The 14,323-nt window shown below is 41.6% G+C and overlaps 1 pseudogene; it reads right to left on the reverse strand.

Moving 5' to 3' along the window:
• Positions 1-11,924: 11,924 nt before the first annotated feature.
• LOC129150571 (small acidic protein-like) lies at positions 11,925-12,501 on the reverse strand (annotated as a pseudogene).
• Between the last annotated feature and the right edge of the window lie 1,822 nt (positions 12,502-14,323).

Raw genomic sequence — 14,323 nt, forward strand, 5'->3', positions numbered from 1 at the left:
GCCAGGCAATTAATCCTTGCTTCTTTAAAAGAATGCCACACTGGCTACCATCAATAAATCAGCAAATGACAAGTGCTGGCGAGGACGTGGAGAAAAGGGAACCCTTGTACTGCTGGTGGGAATGCAGACTGGTGCAGCCACATCTTCTTTAAAGTTTATCCTTGAGTGGCTTATATTTTTGATGATATTGTAAATAAAAGTTATAAATATTAATTTATTATTCATTGCTAGTATGTAGAAATAAAATTGATAATCTTACTACCCTGCTAGACTAACTTTTTGCTTATACTGGATTTTTTGAAGAGTCCATAAAATGTTCTATTATAGGAATTTACAAACTATGGCCACTGAGCCAAAACCAGCAAACAATTGTTTTTGTATGACTTATGGGCTAAAAATGGTTTTACATCTTTAAAGGGTTGCATTTTCAATGCTATATATAAGTATCTGCATAATATCCTTGATTTTGCCCCTTAAATAACAAAGCCTAAAATGGTTACTATCGGGCCCTTTACCAAAACAGTTAGCTAATGCCCACATCATAATATCAATTGTTATCTATAATAAAGACCATTTTATTTTGTGGGTTTTTTTTTTTCCAATTAGCATGACCCTTATTTAGTTTTCTTGCTTTTTGCACTGGGTCTACCTTCTGTATCTTTTAAAATATATTATTATTGATTTCAGAGAGGAAGGGAGATGGACAAAGAGATAGAAACATCAATGATGACAGAGACTCATTGATCAGCTGCCTCCTGCACACCCCCTACTGGGGATCAAGCCAGAAACCCGGGCATGTGCCCTTGACTGGAATCCAACCCGTGACTCTTCAGTCCACTGCCGATGCTTTATCCAATGAGCCAAACCAGCTGGGGCACCTTCTGTATTATAGTGACTACAAGTGGCGAGAGCAGAAAAATTTACCTTGGTCTCAGTCTTAGAGGGAAAGCATTCATTCTTTCACCAGTAAGTTTAATGGTAGCTGGAGGCTTTTCTTAGATCCAATTCTCAGACTGGGGAAGTGTGTTCTATTCCTAAGCTTCCTGAACATTTCTGTCATGAATAAGTGTTTGTCAAATATATTTTTGCATTAGTTGAGTCAAAGGTTTTTGGGTTTGTTTTCATCTGAAAATATGGTGAATTACACTGATTGGTTTTTGAGTGCCAAAGCAACTTTGCATTCCTTGTGCACGCTCCTCCTGATCATGCCGTATCATTCGTTTTACAAAGTTGGGCTTAATTTGCTAAAAATCGTGTTAAGAATGTTTGCATCTATGCTTATGGGGGATATGGGTCTGTAGTTTTCTCTTCTGTGATTTCTAGTCTTTGATTTGGGTGTAAGTGATAACCAGAACGGCGAGCCGAGTGTTTTCCCCAGGGTCGTGTCTCGAGACGCCAAAGAATGAGCTCCGTGGACCAGAAGATTTAAGCAAAAACGTGGAAAGTTTATTACAAGCAGATTCAGACTCCCCTCACGGGGAGGGGGCCCAACAATGGGCTGCCCGTTAAAGCCTTCTAGTCCAGGGTCTATGTGTGCTAAAAGCCTGCTCTATGCCTGCCTGTGTCGTCATCTGATTGATTCCCTCAATTGTTCCTGCCCAGCAACAGGCCTGAGCTTTCCCTGTTTCTGTGCTCTCTCTGTTCCTGTGTGGAACTTCTTGTTTCTATGCCTCAGTTGGCCTTTTTGTTGCAAGCCCCGCCTTGTTTTCCCATGATCCCCCTTTGAGTCCAGAAACATTTTATTAATCCTGTGGTGGATCCTGTGCTTAGGCTGCTCAGACTGCCCTGTCTGCCCCGCCTGAATTCCACCCGCCCTTGTTTTCCCGGAGACCCTGCCCTGTCTGCCTGCGTTTCACGCTAACTTCTCTCATAAGGGTAATGAGAATGAGTTGAGGGTGAAGGTGTGCCTCACCCCCACCCTTGTATGTTCTTAGAACAACTTAGGTACTGGCGTTACATCTTCATTAAATGCTTGGAAGAATTTACCAGTGAAAGCACCTGCACCTGCTTTTCGGGAGGTTTTCAGCTGCAAATCTTCAATTTCTGTATTAGATACAGGGCTGTTTGGGGTCATTTCATTTTCTTTACTGACCTTTGGTAGTTTGTATTTTTCAAGGATTTTTTTCCATCCTTCTAAGTGGTCCAAATTATAAGGATAAGGTTTTTCATACAGTATTTTATTATCATCTTAATTTCTGCACAATATGCAGTGATGGCTCTTCTCTCATTCTTGATATTTGTGAATTGTGTTTTCTCTCTTCCTGATCAATCTCACTTGAGGTTTGCCAATTTGAGTGACCTTCTCAAAGAATTATATTGTCGTTCATTGGTTTCCTCTATTATTTTTCTGATTTTCATACCATTGATTTCTGCTCTATATTTTCTTTCTTCTGCTTAATTTGGGCTTAAGTTTCTATTCAATTTTCCAGGTTCTTATTGTTTATAGTTGTTGTTTTAACCCTCACCAGAGGACATTTTTCCATTCATTTTTAGAGAGTGTGGAAGGGAGAGGTAGAGACAGAGAAACATTGATGTGAAAGAGACACATAAATTGGTTGCCTGACCAGGGCTGAGGATGGACCCTGCAACTGAGGTATGTGCCCTTGAGCGGAATCGAACCCGGGACCCTTCAGTCCGCAGGCCAACGCTCTATCCACTGAGCCAAACCAGCTAGGGCAAATTTTCCAGGTCCTAAGGAAGAATCTCAGTGCACTGATTTGATATTTTTCCTCATTTCTAATGTAAGCATTTGTGCTGTCATTGTCCACTGGAACCTGCTTCTGATGCACTGCATAAATTGTGACCCATTGTGTTCTCTTTCATTCGCCTCAAAATGCTTTCTAAGTCCTCTTCTAAATCCTCCTCTGACCCATGTTTTATTCAGAAGTGTGTAAGTTTACAAATATTTAGTAATATGTTTTTGCATTGATTTCTAATTTAATTTCCTTTTTGTCAGTGAACAAACTTTGTATGATTTTAATCCTTAAAAATTCATTGATACTTAAATTCTGCCCACTTCTCCCCAAAAACAACAACAAAACAAAAAAAAAACAACAACAAACACTTTTGACATAATTCAGGGTCCGTTCATGTTAAAATCACCTCATAGAATAAAAATGTATGGATACTTCCTTAATCATACGTGTGCGTGTGTTTCATTGGAGTTAAGGGCTTCTGTTTGGGAAGACATAACGAGCTCCTATGGTTTTATTAAAACATAATTATTCAGTTTTTAAACTATATGCATATATTCTCCTGACTATCTTTAAATAAAGAGTAAAATTTCACTCCGAGGCAAGAAGAAGGCACTAGATGGTGGCAGGGGACCACCAAGCTCACGGGAGGACAGTGGCCTGCTCCAGAGTGCAGGCAGGGAGGTGCTTGGAGCCCTCGGGTTTGTAGTGTTAATCTCTTACCTGTTAGAACATGTAAAAGACCGAGCTCCTTGGACTCCAGGCAGAAGCAGACGTTGGGATCTGCTCCATTTCATGCTTCTTTGCTTCTCAAACATCCCTAACGGCGTGGCAGGTTGCATCACATTTTGGAAACGAGAAAGGAACAGTCAGGGAAATTAGAGCTGGGTGGGCTGCCTGCCACCCTCTAGCAGGAATGCTGGCATCTCCCAGTCCAGATGTGAGAGGGAGAGAGAAGGGAAAGTGCAGTATCGCCTCCTGCTGGTGAACATCACCCAGGTAATACCCTTAGAGCTGCAAAGAGGGGTCATGCACTTTCAGTAGAAGGAATGTGCTTCAGCACCGTTTTACACCAAAAGGAAGACAAAATATAACTCCGAAATTTTTTGAAACGTAATTTAGTCCTTTGAGAGTGTACAATTAGAAATTTCCAACATCCTCACAGAGATTGTTAGCATCCTCGTTACTGCTTGTGGCTTCTGCTGCAATTTTCTCCTCTCCCTTATCTCTCTTCCATCTCCCAAACCTCCTCTCCCAAGCTGCCTTTCCAGCAAAACACTCTGCTTCCTCATTCAGTTACCCTCCTTTATTTTCCATTTCTTCCCGGCATCTAACATTTCAGATATGAACTCTGTTTCCTGTCCTTTTATGTATAATGAACTATTTGGGCTAGCTTGTTTACTTCCTTTCTGGTAGCTTTAAAGTGAGTTTTACCATGGTTTGCTTTTACTTTGTTTCTGGTCTTATAATCAAAAATTTCATCACTACACATGTAACTACTTGTACATTTCCGTTATTCTGCTTGATGCCTTTAAATTGCATGAATATAATCCATCCAAAGACTGAAGTATTCCCTAAGCTCAGGAAAAAGTCTTCTAGATTCATTCCATTCACCTTTTCTAGAACACTTAGTATACAGCCATTGGAGGTTGCTGCGTAAATCTTCCTCGATATCTTTTCTCCGTTTCTGTGGCTCATGGCAGCTAGAACAGGGCCCTTTGCTTTGTTCTCTCTCACATCTTCTATTTTGTTGTAATGATAGGACCCTTTCCTGAGAGTCCCATCGAAAACTGCTCAATAATTCTTCACGGGCCTTAAGAGTGCTCCCTCGTCACCTTCACAATGAACGCAGGTGAAAATGAAACTGCAGCATTGTCGCAGCTTGTCTTCTCTTTTTCAAGGATCCCCATGTACATGTTTACCTCCTTTTGCCTGCTGTCCATATCAGTCACTGTGTCGCTGTGGCAGACACATCTGGGAAAATCAGTTGGGTGGAGAACTCAGTCACCCAAAGGGGCCCTCAGAGACTGAAGGTTCACCTCACCATCCCCTCAGGAGATTGAAGGTGCCTCACCATCCTCAGAGATTGAAGGTGCACCTCACCAGTCTTCTCAGTTGTTGTCCCTCAGACTTCTCAGCACCACCAACATAGAGAAGTGATGACCTCAAACATATTAATAGATGTGGCTTTTGTCCAATAGAGTGAATTTCAAAAAATCCCCAGAATTCAGAGAGTTTTGAAGACATACTTCTTCCTGGACTTAATTGTAGACAGTACAAACAGGGAGGCTGTGGGGCTCCCTAGTTTCCTTTGGAAGGAAAGGACACTGAGAAGCGGATGGATAAACTGCTGAGCTGCAAACAAGTGCGACTGCAAAGAAGGATGAGTCAGGAGAACCAGGAATCCAGAGAGGAAACCAAGAGACACACTCCAAGGGGACCCCTGGATAATCTCCTGCCTTGAAAGTTAACGGGAAATGTGACTTGCTTCCAACCAGTAATATGGTGGAGGTGACGGATTGTCCTTGATGAGCTCATGTCATGTAGAAAATGTGATAGGATGACATCCCAAGTAGAGGAACACGTTAAGTTGTGAATGGATTCTGGCTCACAGAAACTGTGGGAAAATAAATGTGCGTTACTTTAACCTGTCATTTGTGGTAATCTGTTATGCATCAGAGAAAACCCAGTACAATCACTGATACCTGTTAACCTATTTTTATCTTGTCAATTTCTGGACTCTTCTTTTATGCCATTTTGCAATGTTCCTTATTTTGTTTTAGTTTGGATATATTATCTATTTGTAATTTAGTCCTCACTTTTAATATGATTCTGTCTTTTTAAAGTATTAAAAAGTATTTACTGTTGAGAGTATTACAGATGTCCCCTCATTTCCTCCCACTCCCCGCCTCTACCTGGTTCCCACCCTGCTCCAGACATTCACCACCCTATTGTCTGTGTCTGTGGGCAATGCATATATACATATACATTGTTTGATTAGTCTCTTCTTTCCTCCCCTCCCCCCTTCCCTCTAAGATTCATCAGTCTGTTTCTTGTTTCCATGCCTTTGATTCTATGTTATTTTTCAGTTTGTTTGAATAGATACATGCACCTCTATGTTCTTGCAGCATTATTTACAACAGCCAAGACATGGAAACAACCTAAGTGTCCATTAATTGTATGCAGCAATAAAGGAGAATGAACTATGGCCATTTGCAACAACATGGATGGATCTAGAGCAAGCATGTCAGACTCAAAGACTAACCGGGGCCAAATAAACAAGGTGTAAGTCTATGTGGGCCACAAAAAAACAAAAGCTTCAATTTTCACAGAAATGTAGGTTTATTTCTATAGAGACATGCTGAATACAAAGGGCTGAAATAAGTGAATAGTCGTTAACATAAAATAATAGAACATTTTAATAAAAATTAATACTTTTTCTTGAACATTAACTTACCAGACACTGAATAACTGCACAAATTAATAAGTGTAATGCAAATAAATCTATTTTTCTTGTTCTCTGAAACTGAAATATTTCCTGTTGCACACACCAAACAAGTCAGACCAAGACTAATGACATGGCAATCAGCTGCTATTCGCTGCTAGTATTAGTGGAGAGAAATGGTATGCCTGCATGCAAAGCACGTAAGGGAAATGAACGCAACATGATTATAGTAACCAGTCATTAGAGAACGTTGTAGTTCGTTATTAATAATTATGTATAACATGATATTGTAAAAATTAAGTTATGCAAATTTTATTAAAATGTTTCTTACATACCGTTATATTGGCTGGGCTGCAAAAATATTCATTGTGGGCCACATGCGACCTGTGGGCCATGAGTTTGACATGCTTGACCTAGAGGGTATTACAGTAAATAAGAGGTGGGGAACATCTGGCCTGCAAGCATTATAAGGCCTGCAATATCATTTGGTCTGGTTCTACCAAGGCAATCGCAGGTGGGACTCGAAATTCAATAAATCTAGGAGCTTTTTTCATAGCAACATAAATTTATATTAAATGAATCATAATAATAATGTAAATTTTGAGGGCCAAGCAAGAAATGTTCATTACAGGATAGACAGGGCACATACAAGTACATGAAGGCAGACATGTATGCTTCTTGTAGGCTTCCCGTGGCCCGTCTGCCTGTATTGCAGTGACTTAGAGGACAGTCAGTGCCAGGCAGGCTTGGAGTGTACACACTGTGAAAGTATTAACACACTGGGCGAAACTACAGTGGTCCGGTGACAATGACATGAGATTAGATGATTCCTCACGATGTTGATGACCTTGCCTCCCATGATTGATGACGATGTTGTCAACTTCTTTGTCAACACAAATGATAACTTCAATCCAACCTTTTTCCACACATCTATGATCAATTATCCTGGCAAAACTGAATCTCCAATGAAGATTAAGGAAATTACAGTACACAGAAAAGACCTCAAGAGTCGATGATGGATGTGTTGGATGTGTTTCAAATCCAAGATGCAGGGTTAGAACAGCGATCAAAGCAAAATAATCATGTCACTAGCAACACACATACTGGATAGTTATTAAAATTTAAGTGGTCCGACATCCTACAAATGGCAACTACAAAGAAAAGTTGATGCAGAGCATCGATCTTTCCAAGAGAAATGGACAAGTGATTACATTGTTGTTGAAGTCAAAGGCAAACCTGTGTGCCTAGGTTGTGGTGATGCCTTGGCAGTAATGGAAAAAGCCAGTCTGGAGTGACACAACAGCTCAAAACATGCTAAACTCAATGAGTTGGCAGCCAAATGCATCGGGATAAAATCAATGCTCTTCAAGAGAGCTGGAATCACAGCACGCCACTTTCACTAGGCCTGGTGACAGAGATAGCATTATTCAGGCAAGTTGTGTAGTGAGCGAGCTAACCCCAAAGAAGCTGAGGCCTCCTGTAGAGGGAGTTTGTGGAAGAGCGCATGGTGGCTGCTGCAGAGTTCTTATCACCAGACAAGGTAAAATTGTTTCAGAGTGTCAGTTTGTCTCAGAGAACCATCTCATCTTGGATTACTGTCTTAGCACAAGATATTGGAAAAATACTGAAGGATTCTGCAGATTTCCAGTTTTCTCTCTGGCTTGTGATGAGACAATGACATAACAATTTTCTTTTGTGGGATAACTGCAGCATCTGACACACAAGAGGAACTGCTGTCACTGGAAGCCACACTTGGCACTACAAGAGGTGAGGGCTTGTTTGAGAGATTGGTTTTATTATGAAAAAACTAGAGGCCCGGTGCACAAAATTCGTGCATGGGGAGTGGGGGGGGGAGGGTGTCCCTCAGCCCAGCCTGCATCCTCTCCAATCTGGGACCCCTCAGATCTGGGACCCACTGGGAGTGGGCCTAAACGGGCAGTCTGACATCCCTCTCACAATCCAGGATGGCTGGCTCCCAACTGCTCGCTTGTCTGCCTTCCTGATTGCCCCTAACCACTTCTGCCTGCCAGCCTGATCACCCCCTAACCACTACCATGCCAGGCTAATTAATGTCTAACTGCTACCCTGCCAGCCTGTTTGCCCCCAACTTCCCTCCTCTGCTGGCCTGGTCAACCCTAACTGTCCTCCCCTGCAGGGTTGATCACCCCCAACTGCCCTTCCTTGTAGGCCTGGTCCCTCTCAACTGCCCTCCCTTGCAGGCCTGGTGCCTCCCAACTGCCCTCCCCTGCTGGCCATCTTGTGGTGGCCATCTTGTGTCCACATGGGGGCAGCCATCTTTGTCCACATGGGGGCAGCCATCTTGTGTGTTGGAGTGATGGTCAATCTGCATATTACTCTTTTATTAGATAGGATATTTTTTAAAAATATATTTTTATTGATTTCTGAGATGAAGGAAGAGGGAGAGAGAGAGAGAAGAAACATCCATGATGAGAAACATTGATCGATCGGCTGCCTCCTTCACGCCCCGCACTGGGGATCGAGGCCGCAACCCAGGCATGTGCCCTGGACCAGAATCAAACCTGGGACCCTTCAGTCCACAGTCCAATGCTCTATTCACTGAGCCAAACCAGCCAGGGTTTACATCTTTTACTTAACTTGTATAACCATAATAGTAAACATTATTTCATTTTATATATAAAACTATATAAGGTAAATGTTATTTTCATAAATAATATTTACATTATATAATATTTATACATATAAGGCATGAAATGGGGCACTTTGTCTCATTCCTAGTCTCAAGAGGAAAGCTCTTAATAATTTACCATAAGTATAGTACTTTTTGTAGGTGTTTTTCTTTCTGAAAATAATCTTAACAGATTAAGGAAGATTCCTTCTGATAAGGGTTTAATCTCGAACATTTACAGGGAACTCATACAACTTAACAAAAGGAAGATAAACAATCCAATAAAAAAAAATGAGCAAAGGACCTAAATAGACACTTTTCAAAAGAGGACATACAGAAGGCCAAGAGACATATGAAAACATGCTCAAAGTAACTAATTATTCCAGAGATGCAAATCAAAACAACAATGAGATACCATCTCACACCTGTCAGAATGGCTATCATCAACAAATGAACAAATAACAAGTGCTGGTGAGGATGCAGAAAAAAAGGAACCCTCGTGCACTGCTGGTGGGAATGCAGACTGGTGCCGCCACTGTGAAAAACAGTATGGAGCTTCCTCAAAAAAACTAAAAATGGAACTACCATTTCACCCAGTGATCCCACTTCTAGGAATATATTCCAAGAAACTAGAAACATGAATCAGAAAGAATATATGCACCCCTATGTTCATAGCAGCATATTTACAATTAGCTAAGATTTGGAAACAGCCTAAGTGCCCATCAGCAGGTGAGGGGATTAAAAAACTATGGTAGATCTACACAATGGAATACTACGCTGCTGTAAAAAGGAAGGAACTCCTACCATTAGCAACAGCATGGATGGACCTAGAGAGCATTATGCTAAGTGAAATAAGTCAGTCAGAGAAAGATAAATATCACATGATCTCACTTATTTGTGGAATAAAATGAACAACATAAACTGATTAACAAAAACAGATGCAGAGACAGAGAAGCATCAATCAGACCATCAAACCTCATAAGGAAGGCAGGGTGGGTGGGGGAAGGGGAAGAAATCAACCAAAGGACTTGTATGCATGCATATAAGCATAACCAATGGACACAGACAACAGGGGGTGAGGGCACGAGCTGGGGGGTGGAGGGGCAATGGGGGATTAAAACATTCCAAATGTATGACAGTTGTATTTCCATCCTCGCAGGTTTGAAAAGTATTTTCTTTCATGTTGCTTTGGTCCAAAAGAGTAGAGTTGAATCAGTAAGAGTAAACTAAGTATCTAACTATTTGCCAACATAATTTAGATTGTTATTGGCAACAGAAATATCCGTGATGAATAGTTCCACTATAACAAAGTATTATAAAATAATTCTTTTCATGAATACATCACAGTACAGATAAACTTTTTATGAGAAAAATATGAACACAAAGAAGACAGCTATCATGAAAAAAAATAGTGTCCCCCTCAACTATTTGAAGGGATAAAAAGGTGAGATTAGAGGTTTGATAATGCTAATATGAAAAGGAGTTGAGCATTGTATTTATTTCTTACTAGAGGCCTGGTGCATGAAATTCATGCACGGGGGGTGGGGGTGTCCCTCAGCCCAGCCTGCACCCTCTCCAATCTGGGACCCCTTGAGGGATGTCCGACTGCCTGTTTAGGCCCGATCCCACCGGGCAGTCAGATATCCCTCTCACAATCCAGGACTGCTGGCTCCCAACTGCTCGCCTGCCTGCCTTCCTGATTGCCCCTAACCACTTTTGCCTGCCAGCCTGATCACCCCTTAACCACTCCCCTGCCAGCCTGATTGATGCCTAACTGCTCCCTTGCCAGCCTGTTTGCCCCTAACTGCCCTCCCCTGCAGGCCTGGTCACCCCTAACTGCCCTCCCTTGCAGGCTTGATTACCCCCAACTGCCCTCCCTTGCAGGCCTGGTGCCTCCCAACTGCCCTCCCCTGCTGGCCATCTTGTGGTGGCCATCTTGTGTCCACATGGGGCAGCCATCTTTGATCATATGGGGGCAGCCACCTTCTGTGTTGGAGTGATGGTCAATTTGCATATTACTATTTTATTAGATAGGATAGATCTACACAATGGTGCATGGGTGGGAGCCAGCTGGTTTGCCCTGAATCAGGGTGGGGGTTCCCTGGGGGCGTGGAGTGGCCTGGGTGAGGGGCCTGTGGTGGTTTGCAGGCCAGCCATGACCCTCAGTGACCCAAGCGGAAGCCCTGGTATCTGGGATTTATTTACCTTCTATAATTGAAACTTTGTAGCCTTGAGTGGAGGCCTGGGCCTGCCAGGGTGTGTGGAAAGCTTGGCTTCCTCCATTGCTGGGGAAACCCAAGCCTCCTGCTCGCTCCATGGCCGCAGTCATCTTGGTTTGGTTAATTTGCATACTTGCTCCTGATCGGCTGGTGGACATGGCTTGTGGGTGTAGTGGAGTGATGGTTAATTTGCATATTACTCTTATATTAGGTAGGATTTTATACAACTCTTACACTTTATAAAATTGATTTTAATCATGCCCAGAAAAGTGTAACCCATGGCATTGAAAGCAAATACTCTTTGTGGTTACTTAAAAGGGCCTTTTTAAAAATTATAACGCAAAGGCCTGTGCTCTATAAGTTGTCCTCCACTGTGCGTTATAACAATAAGGCTTCCTTGTGGAAATCCCTTGTCACGTCCCGCGTGTTTCAGAGATCCCGTTCAGGTCCGGTTTCTGGAGAAGGCCGCAATCAAAATGAAGAGAAGCTAGAAAAGAATCAATTTGGGAAAATGGGGGCCAGGCGGGAGTCCACCTCTAGGGGGAGGACTGCCACAGCTCCGGCCTTGCCATCCCTTTTATTGGGGTTCTGAAATACATCCACATCCTTTAGGCAGGAAATTACAACAAAAGACAATCAGCAAAAATTTACATGATTAACAGGTGAGAGATTCTTTAACTACCAATGTCTCAATTAAACTATGAGTGAATGGCTCTGACCATTCAGAGCTATTAAGGTTGACCAAAGCATTCCTTAAGGTTGACCAAAGCATTCCTTAAGGTTGACCAAAGCATTCCTTAAGGTTGACCAAAGCATTCCTTAAGGTTGACCAAAGCATTCCGGATTCCCTTTTTATATTTAAGTTCCAATGTGTCAATGTTCGGTTTCCGGCACTACCTTTTAATACAAAGACTAAGTGTTTGGGAGTTATGAACCACTGGATTTAACAAATGTCATTTTATAGTTGCTTTTTGCATCTTTTTTGTTTTGGGGATCCTCCACTTCACCAGGGTGCTCAGGAGCCTGGAGTTCTTCAGAAGATTCCTCTTTCTCTGACTCTGAATCACTTTCAGAGTCATCTGGGCTTTCAGGATCAGGTGAATCATCGTCGTCATCATCATCATCATCATCATCATCATCATCATCTCCGCCACATCACCTTCTCCATCATGATCTTCTACCTCACTGAAGCCAAGTCCACAGTGTCTTCGCTATCTTCCTGACAATTTACTGTCCATACTTTGCTGATGCTGAGACTCAAGCTCTTCATTAATTTTCTTGTCTTCTTCCCCTGTTCAGGAGTGAGAGGTTGATTTGTGATCTCCTATAACAAGACGACCAGTATGTTCTTTCTTTCCTGCACCCATAAGTCTCAAGAACTTTTGTTTTCTTTCTTCATTACCTAAGTCTGCTGCCTCCCAATTGCTAGATCCAAGATGTTGTCTGGGGAGGTTGAATGCTTCACCCCTGTGGAGAGGACTCCCCGGTAGCACTCATTGTTGCGGGGACCCAGACTGCCAATGCCAAACCGACTCACTGTTCTCCTCAGCCCGGCACCAGCAGCCTGCAACCTGCCTCCGGACCAAGCAGCGCCACTCCAGAATGCAGAGCCCTCAAGGATATGTTTCTTTATTGATTTTTTTTTAGAGAGAGAGAAAGGGAGAGGGAGAGAGAGAGAGAAACATCAGTTGGTTGCCTCCTATATGCACCCTGATCCAGGATTGAACTTGAAACCTAGGTATGTGCCCTGGCTGAGAAGTGAACCTGCCACCTTTTGGTGTACGGATGACTGAGCCACACCAGCCAGGACACTGTTTTTTTATATCTCATCTTTTTGCTGCTTTGTTTCTCCCTTACTTTCTTCTTTTCTGTCCAACAGATTTTTATAGTATACCATTTGAATTTTTTTCTTTTTAAAAGCTCTTTTCTTGATGTTTTAACTTTTTAAAGCTATAGTCTTAGTGTTTGCTCCAGAGATTATATGCATCTTAATTATCACAATCAACTTCAGATTAATATTAATTTAATTCCAGCAGCATACTTAAGCCTATTGCTCCAATACAGTTCTATGCATTCTCACTATCATGTGATTGTCACATATGTCTTCTACATATGTGATAGGCTCAACAATTTTGTGTTACACGTATTGCTTTACAATCATGTATCTATGGAAGAAGTTGAAAAAGGAAAGGAGAAGCATATTTAAAGTGTCTTTTACATAAGCATGCACATTTACCAGTTCTGGTATTCTTTATTTCTTCCATGCACTCAACTTATCATCTAGTATTGTTTCCTTCCTCCAATGTAGCTCTATTGTTACCCCAACTCCTTTGAGCTATCACTACCATATGTTACTGTATGAGCTATAAACCCAAAAATACAGTCTTATAATTATTTTTGACTTTTAAATAAATTTCAAAAGGAAACCAACAGATATATGAAAAGGTGCTCAACATCACTAATCATCAAAAAAATGCCAATTAAAATCACAATGAGATATCATCTCACATCAGATAGGATGACTATTATAAAAAAATACCAAAGACAACAAGTGTTGATGAGGACATCCAGAAAAGAAAACCCTAGTACACTGTTGATGGGAATGTAGATTGGTGTGGCCACTATGAAAACAGTAAGAAGATTCGTCAAAATGTTTAAAATAGAGCTAACACATGACCTTGAAATTCCTCTTCTGAGTATATATCCAAAGGAATTTAAATTAAGATCTTGAAGTGATAGCTGCACTCCCATGTTCATTGTAGCATCATTCGAATAGCCCAGACATGGAAGCAACCTAAATGTCTACTGATAGGTTAATGGATAAATAAAACGTGGTAAATACATACAATGAAATATGATCCAGTCTTTCAAAAGGAGGAAAACTGCCCCTTATCAGTGGTCAGAACATTGGCCTGGGCACCGAAGGTTCATGGGTTTGATTCCTGATCAAGGGCATGTACCTGGGTTGCAGGTTCAATCCTCCAGGCACATGCAGGAAGCAACCAAGCCAAACAATGTCTCTCTCACATGTATGTTTCTTTCTCCCCACCTTCTCTTTCTCTTGTGTGCATGTATCCTTCCCCTGCTTCCACTCTCTCTCTAAAAATCAATGGAAAAAAATCTCAGGTAAGGATTAACCAAAAAAAACCACATAATACATATTTTTTAAAAGATGAGGAAAACCTGCATTTGTTACAACATGGATGAACCTGGAGGATACTATACTGAGTGAAACAAACCAGATACAGAAAGACAAACACTGCATACCACTTATATTAGAAATCTAAAGTAGTCAAATTCATAAAAACAGAGAGTAGAG

This window comes from Eptesicus fuscus, chromosome 10, assembly GCF_027574615.1.
Source record: "Eptesicus fuscus isolate TK198812 chromosome 10, DD_ASM_mEF_20220401, whole genome shotgun sequence".
In the NCBI taxonomy this organism is placed as follows: Eukaryota; Metazoa; Chordata; class Mammalia; order Chiroptera; family Vespertilionidae; genus Eptesicus; species Eptesicus fuscus.